This window comes from Triticum dicoccoides, chromosome 5A (genome assembly GCF_002162155.2).
Source record: "Triticum dicoccoides isolate Atlit2015 ecotype Zavitan chromosome 5A, WEW_v2.0, whole genome shotgun sequence".
Taxonomy (NCBI): Eukaryota; Viridiplantae; Streptophyta; class Magnoliopsida; order Poales; family Poaceae; genus Triticum; species Triticum dicoccoides.
This window is the reverse complement of record NC_041388.1, coordinates 183,474,532-183,487,732: the sequence shown is the minus strand read 5'-3', so window position 1 is coordinate 183,487,732 and position 13,201 is coordinate 183,474,532. Positions and strand designations below refer to the sequence as shown.

At 45.3% G+C, this 13,201-nt stretch overlaps 1 pseudogene; it reads right to left on the bottom strand.

Moving 5' to 3' along the window:
• Positions 1-2,661: 2,661 nt before the first annotated feature.
• Positions 2,662-11,339, bottom strand: LOC119300681 (annotated as a pseudogene).
• Between the last annotated feature and the right edge of the window lie 1,862 nt (positions 11,340-13,201).

The following is a 13,201-nucleotide window of genomic DNA, read 5'->3' as shown; positions in this document are numbered from 1 at the left end:
AGCCACCATATATGCTAGTCGCTTGCTGCAGCTCCACATATTTTTACCTTGCCTTACCTATAAGCTTAAATAGTCTTGATCGCGAGGGTGCGAGATTGCTGAGTCCCTGTGGCTCACAGATTACTATTACACCAGATGCAGGGCCTGATGATTCCGCTCCAGGAGACGCGTATGAGCTCAAGTGGGAGTTCGACGAAGACTCTCAACGATACTATGTTTCCTTTCCCGATGATCAGTAGTGGTGCCCAGTTGGGGGTGATTGAGACCGTGTCGCATGTTGGGTTCTCTTTTATTTTGGTGCCGTAGTCGGGCCATGAGTGTTTGGATGATGTAATGTTATTTATGTACTTGATTGACGTGGCGAGTGTAAGCCAACTATGTTATCTCCCCTTTTATTATCATATTACATGGGATGTTGTGAAGATTGCCTAACTTGCGACATATGCCTTCAATGCGATTATGCCTCTAAGTCGTGCCTCGACGCATGGGAGATATAGTCGCATCGAGGGTGTTACACCCCCCAGGCCAGTGCTCCTCTGAGTGTTGGTCCAAACTAGAGCTCCGTGCAGCGCCACCTCGGGGAAACCCGAGGGCTGGTTTTAGTTGTACGGACTGCTTATCTGGGTGTGCCCTGAGAACGAGATATGTGCAGCTCCTATCGGGATTTGTCGGCACATTCAGGCGGTGTTGCTGGACTTGTTTTACCATTGTCGAGGATGTCTTGTAACCTGGATGCCGAGTCTGATCGGAATGTCTTGGGAGAAGGAATATTCTTCGTTGACCGTGAGAGCTTGTGATGGGCTAAGTTGGGACTCCCCTGCAGGGATTTGAACTTTCGAAAGTCGTGCCCGCGGTTATGGGCAGATGGGAATTTGTTAATGTCCGGTTGTAGATAACCTGAAACTTAACTTAATTAAAATGCATCAACCGCGTGTGTAGCCGTGATGGTCTCTTCTCGGCGGAGTCCGGGAAGTGAACACGGCGTTGGAGTAATGCTTGACGTAGGTTGTTCTAGGATCACTTCTTGATCATAGTTGTTCGCCCGTGCTTTGCCTTCTCTTCTCGCTCTCTTTTGCGATGTTAGCCACCATATATGCTAGTCGCTTGCTGCAGCTCCACATCATACATTTACCTTATCCATAAGCTTAAATAGTCTTGATCGCGAGAGTGTGAGATTGCTGAGTCCCCGTGACTCACAGATTCCTACCAAAACCAGATGCAGGGACCGATGATTTCGCTCCAGGTGACGCGTTTGAGTTCAAGTGGGAGTTCGATGAAGACTCTTGTCGTTACTATGTGTCTTTCCCAGATGATCAGTAGTGGTGCCTAGTTGGGGCGATCGGGTACTTTGTCGCATTTGGGGGTTGATCTTTATTTTGGTTCGTAGTCGGACCCTGAGTGTATTGGATGAATGTAATGACCTATTCATGTATTTGTGTGACGTGGCGAGTATAAGCCAACTATGTACTTTTCCCCTTTATTTATTTACATGGGTTGTTGTGAAGATTACCTCACTTGCGACATTGCTTTCAATGCGGTTATGACTCTAAGTCGTGCTTCGACACGTAGGAGATATAGCCGCATCGAGGGCGTTATAAGGAGGCAGCGAGGGGAAGGTAGGAAATAGAAGAGAAGACAATAAAGATTCGGAGATTGGACGAGAAGAAAAGATTAATTAATTTAGATTTGATCTTTAGAGATTGATTGTGATTGATTCTTTGACGTAAGGAAATATTAATTAATATGATTGAGCGATTTATGGTAAGGTTAATTAATTTATATTTGATCTTTAAAGATTGACCATGATTGATTCTTTCACGTAAAGATATTACTAAATAATAACTTGCGCCAGCATGGAAAGTTCTGATTCGTTCAGATTTTTTTCGTTGTGTGGGAGATGATGCAAAAATAAACCGCTGGGGCGGTGGGAGAGAAGATGAAAAAAACCGACGAAAATAAACCGTGGGTACTATTCATCAACTGCTCCATCAGGAGTAGAGATGATGAAAAGGTCCGTACATAGACCAGAATGCCATGATTAGGAGACGCTACATCATAGTTTCCGATTAAGTGTCTCGTCTCGATCGATATGATTATGTTTAACTAAGTAAACATTTCTTATATTCCCTCAAAATAAAATAAAAAGTAAACCTTCCTGTATTATTCGCGTGAATGATACCTTTGTGTCTGACGTGTCTCGGAAAACCTACTCTTTTCTTTTAGGGAATGTCGTTGCCGTTTCAGTTACTTTGTGGTTAGGTGTGGACCCTAATCATCACCTCTAAAACAAAGGTGTTAACCCTAATCATGGCATTGTCGGTCGTGTTATAGCTTCCAAATCCACAAGCAATCGTCATTGCCATGGCATTGAGGCTCCTTTGACATGGCGATTAGTAGCAACATATAATGTACAATGCAAGGTGCGTAAGGAGATATGTAAATTAAATGAATTTTTTAACATATGTGTTTATCTATCTCCACAGAAAAGATGTCTAGTTAAACATCTACCCTCTACAAATAAATACTCAGTGTTTATAAATGCTGATTTATTTCTATAAACACCTTAGATTGTACAAGGCATAACCCTCACCGAGCATGAGGAATGAGTTTTGAGTTCAAAATCACATGTTCCCACATCTTCTCAAAATGTGACGCATCATAAATCGTGCAAACTTCAGAACTGATTTAAGATTTCAGTTGTCCAACCCCAGTTGTTACATCTCCATCTTTCTGGATCCAACACCACATGTGGTTGGCGCACAAGCATATGAATGATTTGATCATAGGGCCCCATGGAGAGGCGATGCCTTGGACAATAGGATCCTAGGGAGGAACCAGACAAAGATACACATTGCAGGGAGTACAGATAATTTGATTGTTTTTGTGATCATTCTCGTGGCTTCTTCTTCATTGGAAAATCAGTTTACTGCACCAAGAAACCCTACTTCATTCTTAGAAAAAACATACTCCCTCTGTTCACTATTGTAAGGCCTTCCTTACAAAAGTGAATGGAGGGAGTATTTGGAGTAAGAAAAAGGATGTTTTTGTAAGAGTTCCTTTCACAGAAGTCCAAGTCTTGTAGGTGAAACATCAGTGCTTGCATGCATTATTGCGCCCATTTGAGAGGAAAAGTAATCACCCTCTTGCCCATAGCAGAAACAGTGGATGTGCATGCTCCTCCAAGAATTCGGCTGCACAATAGGAAGAGATCACTAGATCAACTGGAGCCTCCAATAGACGCAACGGCAATGATACCGTGGGCTCTGATTGTTCCTTTCAATTAAAGAAAAGTGATCTATTCACAGGAATATAGCAGCAACTGAGCATACAAGAATCTACCATGTACAGACAGCCCCAACCTTTACCTACTCAACAGAAAAATTGTAGACTATCGGCAGAAATTGTGCTAAACTGTGCCAAGACCTCACTAGAAAACTTCAAACTCCAGCTCCTCGGCGCTCCTAAAGTCCAGGCATTTGCCTTCTTTCTTCTTCCGCACCGTCGCAAGAGTCACGACATCGCAAGGCCGTGTCTCTGGTGGGGCAGCAGATCGTATCAAGGCCCAGTTCAACCCTTCAAAGAAAGGGTGCTGCTTGATTTCAGCTGCTCCTCTCAACGTTCCCAGCCTGTTCTCCGGCTCCTTGACTAGCAATCCTCTGATGAGATCCTTTGCATTGCTGCTGACAACCGGGTTATCCGGGAACCGGAGATTCTGGGAAACAACATTTGCCAATGTTTCATCATTCCCAGGACCTCTGAAGGGTGTCCTACCATACAAAAGTTCATAAAGGAACACACCAAACGTCCACCAGTCAACAGCACTCCCGTGACCATCCCCTTTGATGATTTCTGGTGCAAGATACTCATGTGTGCCAACAAAGGAATTGGAGCGTGCTTCTGTAGGCTCTACAACAAGTTGAGGCAGCCTCTTCAGGGAAGATTTAGGCTTCCTAGGCTTCGGTACCCAGGGGCGTGGCCTGAAACAAGACGTTTGGGCACAAGAGGGCTGGAGGCACGACGAGTTGATGCAGTAGCTCTCTGCACAAGGGCTTGTAAGCTTCTTTGGTTGGTGATTCGCTGCTACCGAGGATGACCGGAGGAGCACGGCGCTAACAGAGCACCTTAGCGAGAGATCAAAATCTGATAGCATGATGTGACCATCATCGCGGACCAGGATATTCTCTGGCTTAAGATCACGGTATATGACTCCCAGCATGTGAAGATATTCCAGCGCAAGGAGAACTTCTGCAACATAAAACCTGCAAATCAATGATTTTATTAGTACAAACAGATGGCGACTACACAAGTGCAAAACAGAGTTATTAGAACATAGAAAAAATGTACAATGATGTTACGTACTAAATACGCCTCTCTAAAGTGGCATCCTTAAAGTTGAAAAGTACATTCATAGATCAAATGATAATAGATCAGTCTTGTTAGAATGGCATGATGTGTTTAGGCTGTAACTCTGAAGAGAGCTACATGATTATGTTTGCAGATTTTATAATGCATAATAAGCAGGAAATTTGGAACATCAAGAACTACAGTCATAAACCGAGCCAACATACAGTAGTGCAATGGTAGCTCGGTCAGAGATTGTAATCACTAGGTGAGTTTAGATTAAGAAACTGATTACTTCGAGTAAAGAAAATAAATGCACAATCATGCAGGCTTCTGCAATACTGAATGTTCATGTCTGAAGTTTTAAGTACTCAATGAAATGTACCTCGCAGATGGCTCTGGGAAGCTTCTACCGGGTTGTCTTTGACGAAGAACGTGCAGATCACCACCCGGACAGTACTCCATGACTAAGCATGAGAGATTGTCTGTCGTAAAATGGGCATAAAGAGTAGGAAGAAAAGGATGATCCAGCATTTCTAGTATCTCTCTCTCAGCCTGTGCTCGTAGCATCTTTTTCCTACTAATCAGGTACTCGATATCCATAACCTTCAAAGCAAACAAGCAATCTGAATCAACCAATTCTGCAAGATACACAGTCCCGATATCCCCACATCCAAGCCTCTTCAGAAGCCTAAAGTTGTCGAGTCCTAAGGGTCCCTGTTGCAACGCCAACTGGCGAATGGTTATCCAACAGAGATCCTTCACCATATGGGGCCTGTTGTTATAGCCACATAAGCCAAATTGGCTCTCATCGCTGATACTAGTGCTACATCCATACTCACTAATGCTGCTCTTCGAATTCTGGGAGCACTCACCTTTTTCCAATGTTAACCATTCAGACGACCTCTCATCAGATTTTTCTGGTCCTGGATTTATCTCCCCTTCTGCACAGCTGGTGGGATTACTAATGCTGGACGCCGAAGAGGAGCTGGTTGATACATGGGAAATGGATTCCTTTGAAGAGCAGAATTTAGTACTATTGGAGGAATTACCAAGTGAAGGTTGTTCTTCTTTCATTTTACTCTTACTGCTGGTTTTGCATCGAAAAACTGGCTTCACGAGCCGGGATGTTGTGATGGGTTTGATCAATATGGGGATTCTGGATGGACTATCATCAGTAGTCGCAGAAACTTGTTTATGCGTTTTTCCATTTTGCACAATGGAGCTCTCACTTTCTACAGGGTCACCACTGATGACATCTTGGATCCTGACCTTTTGTATATCAGTTGAGGTAGAAGATGCAGAATGGATGGAGGTGACTGCACTTCCATCAGCTGTCTCAAAATCACAGTCTTCACTAAAGCCACTTGTTCCTCTAGATAGATTCTTACTAATCTTTTCTGGAGTGATTGATATCTCAATCAAGTTCTTTTTATCATCATGCACAACGCTTCCATCACTACTCTGAACCATCAAGGAGGCATAAAGCCTGTGGATAGTCCCTGCTTCAGATGAACTCGATGACCCAGGCGACATCGACAACCTCTTCATTGCAGCCATTTCTGACGCCTGGGAAATGCAATGCCTTCTCAGTGCCTGCTTCATATTGACAGGTTTGGAGCATATCCCAGTGACTGCAATTTGAGATGACCCTGACCTAGGTGTCTTTTGAGCATGCTTCGACAAAGAATCTGCCCCGGCCTGGCCGGGGCTAAGTGCTCGACGGTAAGTCCTGCTATCAATTGCCTTAAGAAGCTGGTCGAGCTCATCTTCCACAGGATGACCACGACGTCTTCCATCTTTCTCCTCAGTTTTCACATTGATATGCAGCACGCTGGAGCCACTAACAGGCGCATTATCCAAGTCTTCGTTGGACTCAACTATCTCAGAGCTGCAACCGGACGACCCCATCACACTCCTAGTTGAGAAATTCAACAGACAGAGACAGTATGCCAGCTTATCTTAGCCCACCGCCTGCAAAGGCATCGAAGGCAGGCAGGTCAAACTATTGCAATTGTGCCTTTTAGGGAGACATCATCCAAGATGGAAGCCTCCGGAGCTCAGAGACTCAGCCAAAAAACAACCTTTTTTGTCGCCACTGACCACCCTGCAAAGATCCAGGGTTAGTGATCGAGACATGGCAATAGCAACATTTCTCGAAAATGATAATAAATTATTAAAGAAAAGGAGAAATCTAAAGGCAACTGATAAGCAAGAGTCCACGAAGTACAACAAATGAAGTCAGAAGTGTTCCTGTCACAACTGGGAAGCTTAGGTAGCTCAAATCAAGAGCTCTTCGCTAAAATCTTGGGAGAAGAGGGCAAGATTTCCATCCCAACAAGAGGCTATTTTACTATCTCTCACACATTTCAGCTCAATTCTCCCGGCAGATGCAACGCAAGCGACGACCGGGAATAAAAATTTGCGAGAAAGGGGGCACCTAAACCAGCGAAATTTCGGGAGGGAGGGGAAAAACAAGAACTTTTTGCGTTCCAGGCAGGAGCACACGAAGCTGGCTTCCAGATCCAGCGCTGGTGGAACTCCTGCGAGGCCACATTCCGCAGGAGCCTCCACGAGCTCGCCAGCAACAGCAAATTTCGCGGTTAATTCGTCCACAGCCGCGGATAGCTCGAGAGGAGCCGGATTTGGGATCAGAGAAGTAGCTCCAGAGCAGAGACGACGATGCTTACCTACAAGGAAAAATGCCAGTCCGGATCTCCAAGCTGCGACCAGGATCCGAGCGGAGTGGGGTGTCTCGCGAGCTGGCGATCGGCGGGCTCCAGGGAAGCGAGCTATGGCGTGAACTAATCTTGGGAACGGCGGCCTCGGGAAGGTAGGGAGAGAGAGGAGAGCAGAAGGTGAGAGGGGTTGCGTCCCACGAAGACGAATCGACCTAAAAGGGACAAAGTAAAGGGGTCACCTGATCGTCCCTGCAGCGAACACGGAGTGCACGTCCGTGTGTCCGCCATGGTTTGCGCTGCCGCTGACGGTTAAACAAAGATACCTGCCACCGAAAGGTTTCCAGCGATTGGTTGGAGATTCATTCTGACCGTGTGATTGGAAGCGCCGTATTTCTTTGCTAATTTTTTTTAAATAATACATTATTTTATTAATTTTCATAAATATTACCATGTATACAACATTTTCAAAAATAATGCACCATCGGCCTGCTGCTGGCCGATTGGGCCTAGTCAGCCCACAGCAGGCCGACTGGCATCCTATCAGTTTGCTGCTGGCCGAATGGCCTGTCGGCCACTAGCCCAGATCCAGTCGGCCGGCAGGAGTTAATCAGCCGTCTGTTGGCCGATTAGTATTAATTGGCCACCTGTAGGCCTACTGGTGCATGTCACCCATTTTCTACCCCGTATGTTCCCCGCTTATATCACGGGCCGCCATTTTTCGCCATATTTTTCCGCTTTGCTCGTTCTCGTCATATTTTTCCGCTTTGCTCATTCCTGTCATATTTTCCCGCTTTGCTCGTTCCCGCCATATTTTCCCTCTTTGCTCGTTCCCGCCATATTTTCCCGCTCTCTAGTTCCTGCCAGTATCTCCCGCCATATTTTCCCGCTACCGAGTTTCCGCCTTTCTTTGTGTTCTCGGCCTATAAAACACCCTTGGCACTAACGTTGGTAAGCATTGTAGTGTAGTCTCGTAGTCTCGCCAAGATGTCTGAATATCCTTTTGATCGTAGTTTTCACCCTAGTATGTCCAAATGTCTTCTGGATTTAGCCGCCGATTTCAGGGTAGACAACATATTAATCCCGTGGGAGCAGCTCATCAGTACTGACACCCTACTGAATGAGATCACACATTAAGTAGGTGCGGGTGGCCTTCCAGGACCTTTGAGGAGATACAGGAAGAACTTTTGAGGTTGCAGGGAAGAGGGGTGAAGCAATAATCGAAGGGTGAAACATACCTAAAGTTTGCAGCAAAACATACATTTTTATGGACTGACGATAGCGAGGATGAAGACGATATCTTCATGCCGCCGCTTTCGGGTTCTGCATCGTCGAAGGGCAAGAGTTCTGCATCGTCAAAGGGCAAAAGTTCTTCATCATCGAAGGACAAGAGTTCTTCATCATCGAAGGGCAAGAGTTCTCCATCATCGAAGGGCAATAGTTCTTCATCAATGGAGGATGACGATGATGACTTCATGTAGTTTTTATATTGTATGTTGCAAGTTAAGTCGTACGTACCGTTTAATTTAGATGTAGTTCTATCTAGTTGTTTGTACTGTCTTATTGTAGGAGCATTATGTTCTATCTAAATGTGATGTTGTAGTTCTGATAACAGAGTACTAAAATAGGATAGGCATATGTCTCATACATAAGTATATAGTCATTTGTCTCATACATAGAATAGACATAAGTCTCATACAGAAGTAGATGGTCATGTCTCTACTGATAGATAGAACCATCACCGACGACGTCTGCCCTGGCACGGAGGCGGATCTTGAGGCGTCGTCCATCCCAACCTATTGGGTGCCCTAATGTTACGAGGAGGAATCTCAGACTCACCCTGGTCATACTGTGTATCCTGTGTGGGGCCAGGTGGAGGAGTCGAAAACATGTTCATCCACTAGGTGTGCTGCGACATCTGAGCATGTATGTTGTCCTCAAGATGTTGATCACTCCCCCACGTATCATTTGATGCCGACATAGATGCATGATATTCGTAGCCTCCTGCGTGATGGAACGTTAAGTCAAATATTGAAAACAATAAATATGAAGAGACATACCTGCTGGCTGTGACGGCTTCTCTGGCTGAAACACGAAGCTCGACGAGGGACCCTGCTATTGTGGATGTGGAGAAAACATGAAGCTCGACGTGGGACCATAGTGTTGTGGGTGCTGCCACGTCGAACTGCCAAGTTGGTCAGGAGGGGGTGCCCTGGTCGTCGACTGGTGTGCTAGACGTGGACGTGGCTGATGTCGGTGTGTGGAGGGACGCGGCTGCTGCTACTGGTGCTGAACAACGTTGCTTCTCTGGGTGCACGTAACAGCCTCGTAGGCAGCTCATATCTTGTTCTACATGCGTTCCAAGAAGGGTTGTAGCACAGGCCGATGTTGAAGAAGAGGTCCAGACGATAGTGATCGTCCAAAGGTGGTCACGTCGTCGTATAGTTCGTGTGTCAAGCGAGCCTAAATTTTTTCATGATGATTATTAAGTATGCACGTCAAAGTATGTGACAACTTTACTTAAAGAAAATATAACCTACCGCATACTGCCTCGCCCGAAGTATCATAGCTCGGGTACATATCCCATGGAGTAGGGTCAAGTATCTCCTCTGGGTGAGAGTGCTCAACGATGCGTAACCATGTTCCGGTCATTTAGCGCCGCAAATAGAGATTGAATTCGTTGAGATCAAAATCGTGATTCTCGTGCCATAGATGTGTGTTTGCTATCTCCCATTCTGTAACAAACGGCTCTAGTCTAACTAGCTAGTCAATAGTTGTCCTGGTCATGCCCTTCCTCATCGTCCTAAAATTGTGGTGTGTGTTCAACAATTACCTAATGCTTCGAATGGAGTACTATCAAAGATAATGCAACATTGAAAACCGGTTAATACCTGTGGATGTGTGTTGGCACCGAGTTCTTTGTAGGGGGAGGTAGCTCCAACTGCAGAAGACCAAATTGCCTCATAACCCTTTGTTGTGCCATCTCCTTGACGAAGACATCGAAGATGATCTTTGATTTCGTCATCCAGTAATCTCGGTCCCCTGTGCATAGCACAGACATACCACCTGGGTATCTTGCATGTATGGCTGCTTTTGTGTAGGGCTGCCAGATGACCCCAGTGTACGCATCGAACTGCTCGTTAAATTTCGTGTATGCCTTCCTGGTTTGATCACTAGCAAAGCGTCTCTGCGGAAAACAAAAGTTAGTAGCCGCTATCATTGAACTATCTCTTGTTCACAAAAAAGTTGCATGAAACTATAACACGATACATACCTCGCGACGTGTCCAACACAGACCGAAAGTAGGCATGTTGATGCCGTCAGCATCGAACATGGCGTTTATAGGCTCATGAACACATACATATGCCCACCCAATAGAGAACCTCTCCCACGACCACAGCTGTAGGAATAGAGGGCATCCAAGAAGGGCTCGCTTTCTCGATGTAAGCTGGTAGCCATTGCACATACCTCAGTATGTAGCCGCTAAGACTGCTGAACCCCAACTCCTCTGTCTGATCTGATTCGCCGTCTCAGCGCTCGCTATCTCGAGTGCCATAGGGATGTAGCGCGCTAATAGTGGTGACATGGTTCTCTGTGAACATCACTTTGCCGAAAAACCACATTAAGTAGGCCTCTAAGCTCCGAGTGATCTGTTCCACACTCAACGACGTCGGGAACTTCTGGATCTCCATTAAGCAAAGAGAAAGTTTTAGTAAGCCGCAGGTATCTTCTGTAAAACCATATGCACGATAAGAGGTAGGGGAACTAACCTAGAAATTGAGCAACAAATCATGCTTAAATCCGTGATGCTCCCATCCCGGATCCGGAGCATCTGCAGAAACACCATGAAAATGTTGTGTAAGACTTAGCTCCCAACCAGCCGGTGCATCCAACGGTCCTATGGCATGACCTGCCAATGGTAGTCCCAGCAAAAGTGACACATCCTCTAGAGTAGGAGCCATCTCTCCCCATCAGAAGTGAAACGTGTGGGTCTCTGGCCTCCAACGGTCCACTAAGCAGCTCAACAAGGAGGAGTCGATGGCGAGGCGTCTGCAACCCGGGATAGACTCAACCAGACGCGCGAAAGGTAAAGGGCCGGCCCATTTCAACCTTCATGATAGAACATTTCAGTTAGTGTCTCCCATTAATATGCATGTCAGTGTGCAAATAAATAAAGCACGTACCGCTGCACCCACATTGGGTGTATCATCCAATTCTCCTTAGGAGTGCGAGTGACCAGAGGCTCAAGCTTGCGGCATACCAAAGCGCGGCACGATGACCCCTATCAATGTCCCCATTCAGCAACCACATTCCCGCCATTCCTGCGCATACCAATTTCAAACATAGTTTCCACACTTAATACAAATGTAGAACATAGTGCCACACTTAATACAAATTTCAAACATAGTTGCCACACTTAATACAAATTTAGAACATAGTGCCACACTTAATAAAAATTCAGAACATAGTGCCACACTTAATACAAATTTAGAACATAGTGCCACACTTAATATCAATTCAGAACATAGTGCCACACTTAATACAGATTCGGAACATGTGAAAGCACAAGTGCTCCCTGGGTGATTTTGGTAATTAATATCAACATATATCTTGTTGGACTAATATTTTTATCTAGTATATTTCAGAAAGTTCAACAAAGGCGTGGCATGGACAAGAGGATGTGGAACCCCTCCAAGAAGCTAAGGACAAGGATTGGCAAAAGCTCAAGACTCTACATTTTCATGTTAGTGATCCAAGATCACATTGAGTCCATAGGAAAAGCCAATACTATTAAAAGGGAATGAGGTGTTGCTTAATGGCTTGCTTGCTCAAAGTGCTTAGTGATATGCTCCAAAGCCCTCAACCACTTTCTCATTTCCACATATGACCCAAACCTAAAGTCAAACTCGGCCCCACCGATTTGATCTATCCGGCGCCACCGAGTTCGCTTGACATAGCCACTGCCAGAAACCCTAATCAATTCGGTCTCACCAAGATGGGCTTGCAAACTCTCTATTGTCTATTGCAATTATTTTGGTCACACCGAGATAAGCAATCGGTCCCACCGAGTTTTCTTGACCAACTATTTGTTTTGCTTATTACCAAAGTCGGTCCCATCGAGTTTGTGTAATCGGTCAAACCGAGTCAAAGTTTTACCCTAACCCTAGCACATCGGTCCCACCGAGTTTATCATATTGGTCCCACCGAAAATCCTAAGTTCACATTTTGAACTAAATCGGTCTGACCGAGTTTAACTATTCGATCCCACCGAGTTTTGTGAATTGTGTGTAACGGCTAGATTTTGTGTGGAGGCTAATGTACCCCTCCACCCATCTTCCATTCTAGAGAGAGACATCAGAACATGCCTACACTTCCACCATTCATTTTCTGATATAGAACCACCTACTCATGTGTTGAGACAAAGATATTCCAATCCAACCACAAGAATCATGATCTCTAGCCTTCCCCAAGTTGCTTTCCACTCAAATCATCTTTCCACCATATCCAAATCCGCGAGACAGAGTTGAGTGCCGGGGAGACTGTCATTTGAAGCACAAGAGTAAGGAGTTCATAATCAACACACCATCTATTACCTTTTGGAGAGTGGTGTGTCCTAGATTAGTTAGGTGTCACTTGGGAGCCTCCGTCAAGATTGTGGAGTTGAACCAAGGAGTTTGTAAGGGCAAGGAGATCGCCTACTTCATGAAGATCTACCCAAGTGAGGCAAGTCCTTCATGGGCGATGGCCATGGTGGGATAGACAAGGTTGCTTCTTCATGGACCCTTCGTGGGTGGAGCCCTCCATGGACTCGCACAACCGTTACCCTTCGTGGGTTGAAGTCTCCATCAACGTGGATATACGATAGCACCATCTATCAGAACCACGCCAAAAATCTCCGTGTCTCCAATTGCGTTTGCACACTCAAATCCCATCCCTTTGATTTCTTGCAAGTTGCATGCTTTACTTTCCGCTGCTCATATATTCTTCCCTTGCTTGCTTAAAATGTACTGTGAATGTTTAAACTTGTGCTAAAACTCCACCTTAACTTGAAGAAATTAAAAACTGCTACTTTTCTTGGTTGAGGGTCTAATCACCCCCCTCTAGACACCTCTTATCGATCCTACAATTGGTATCAAAGCATTGGTCTCCATTGTTTTGGTTTAATCACCATTGGAGGAAGA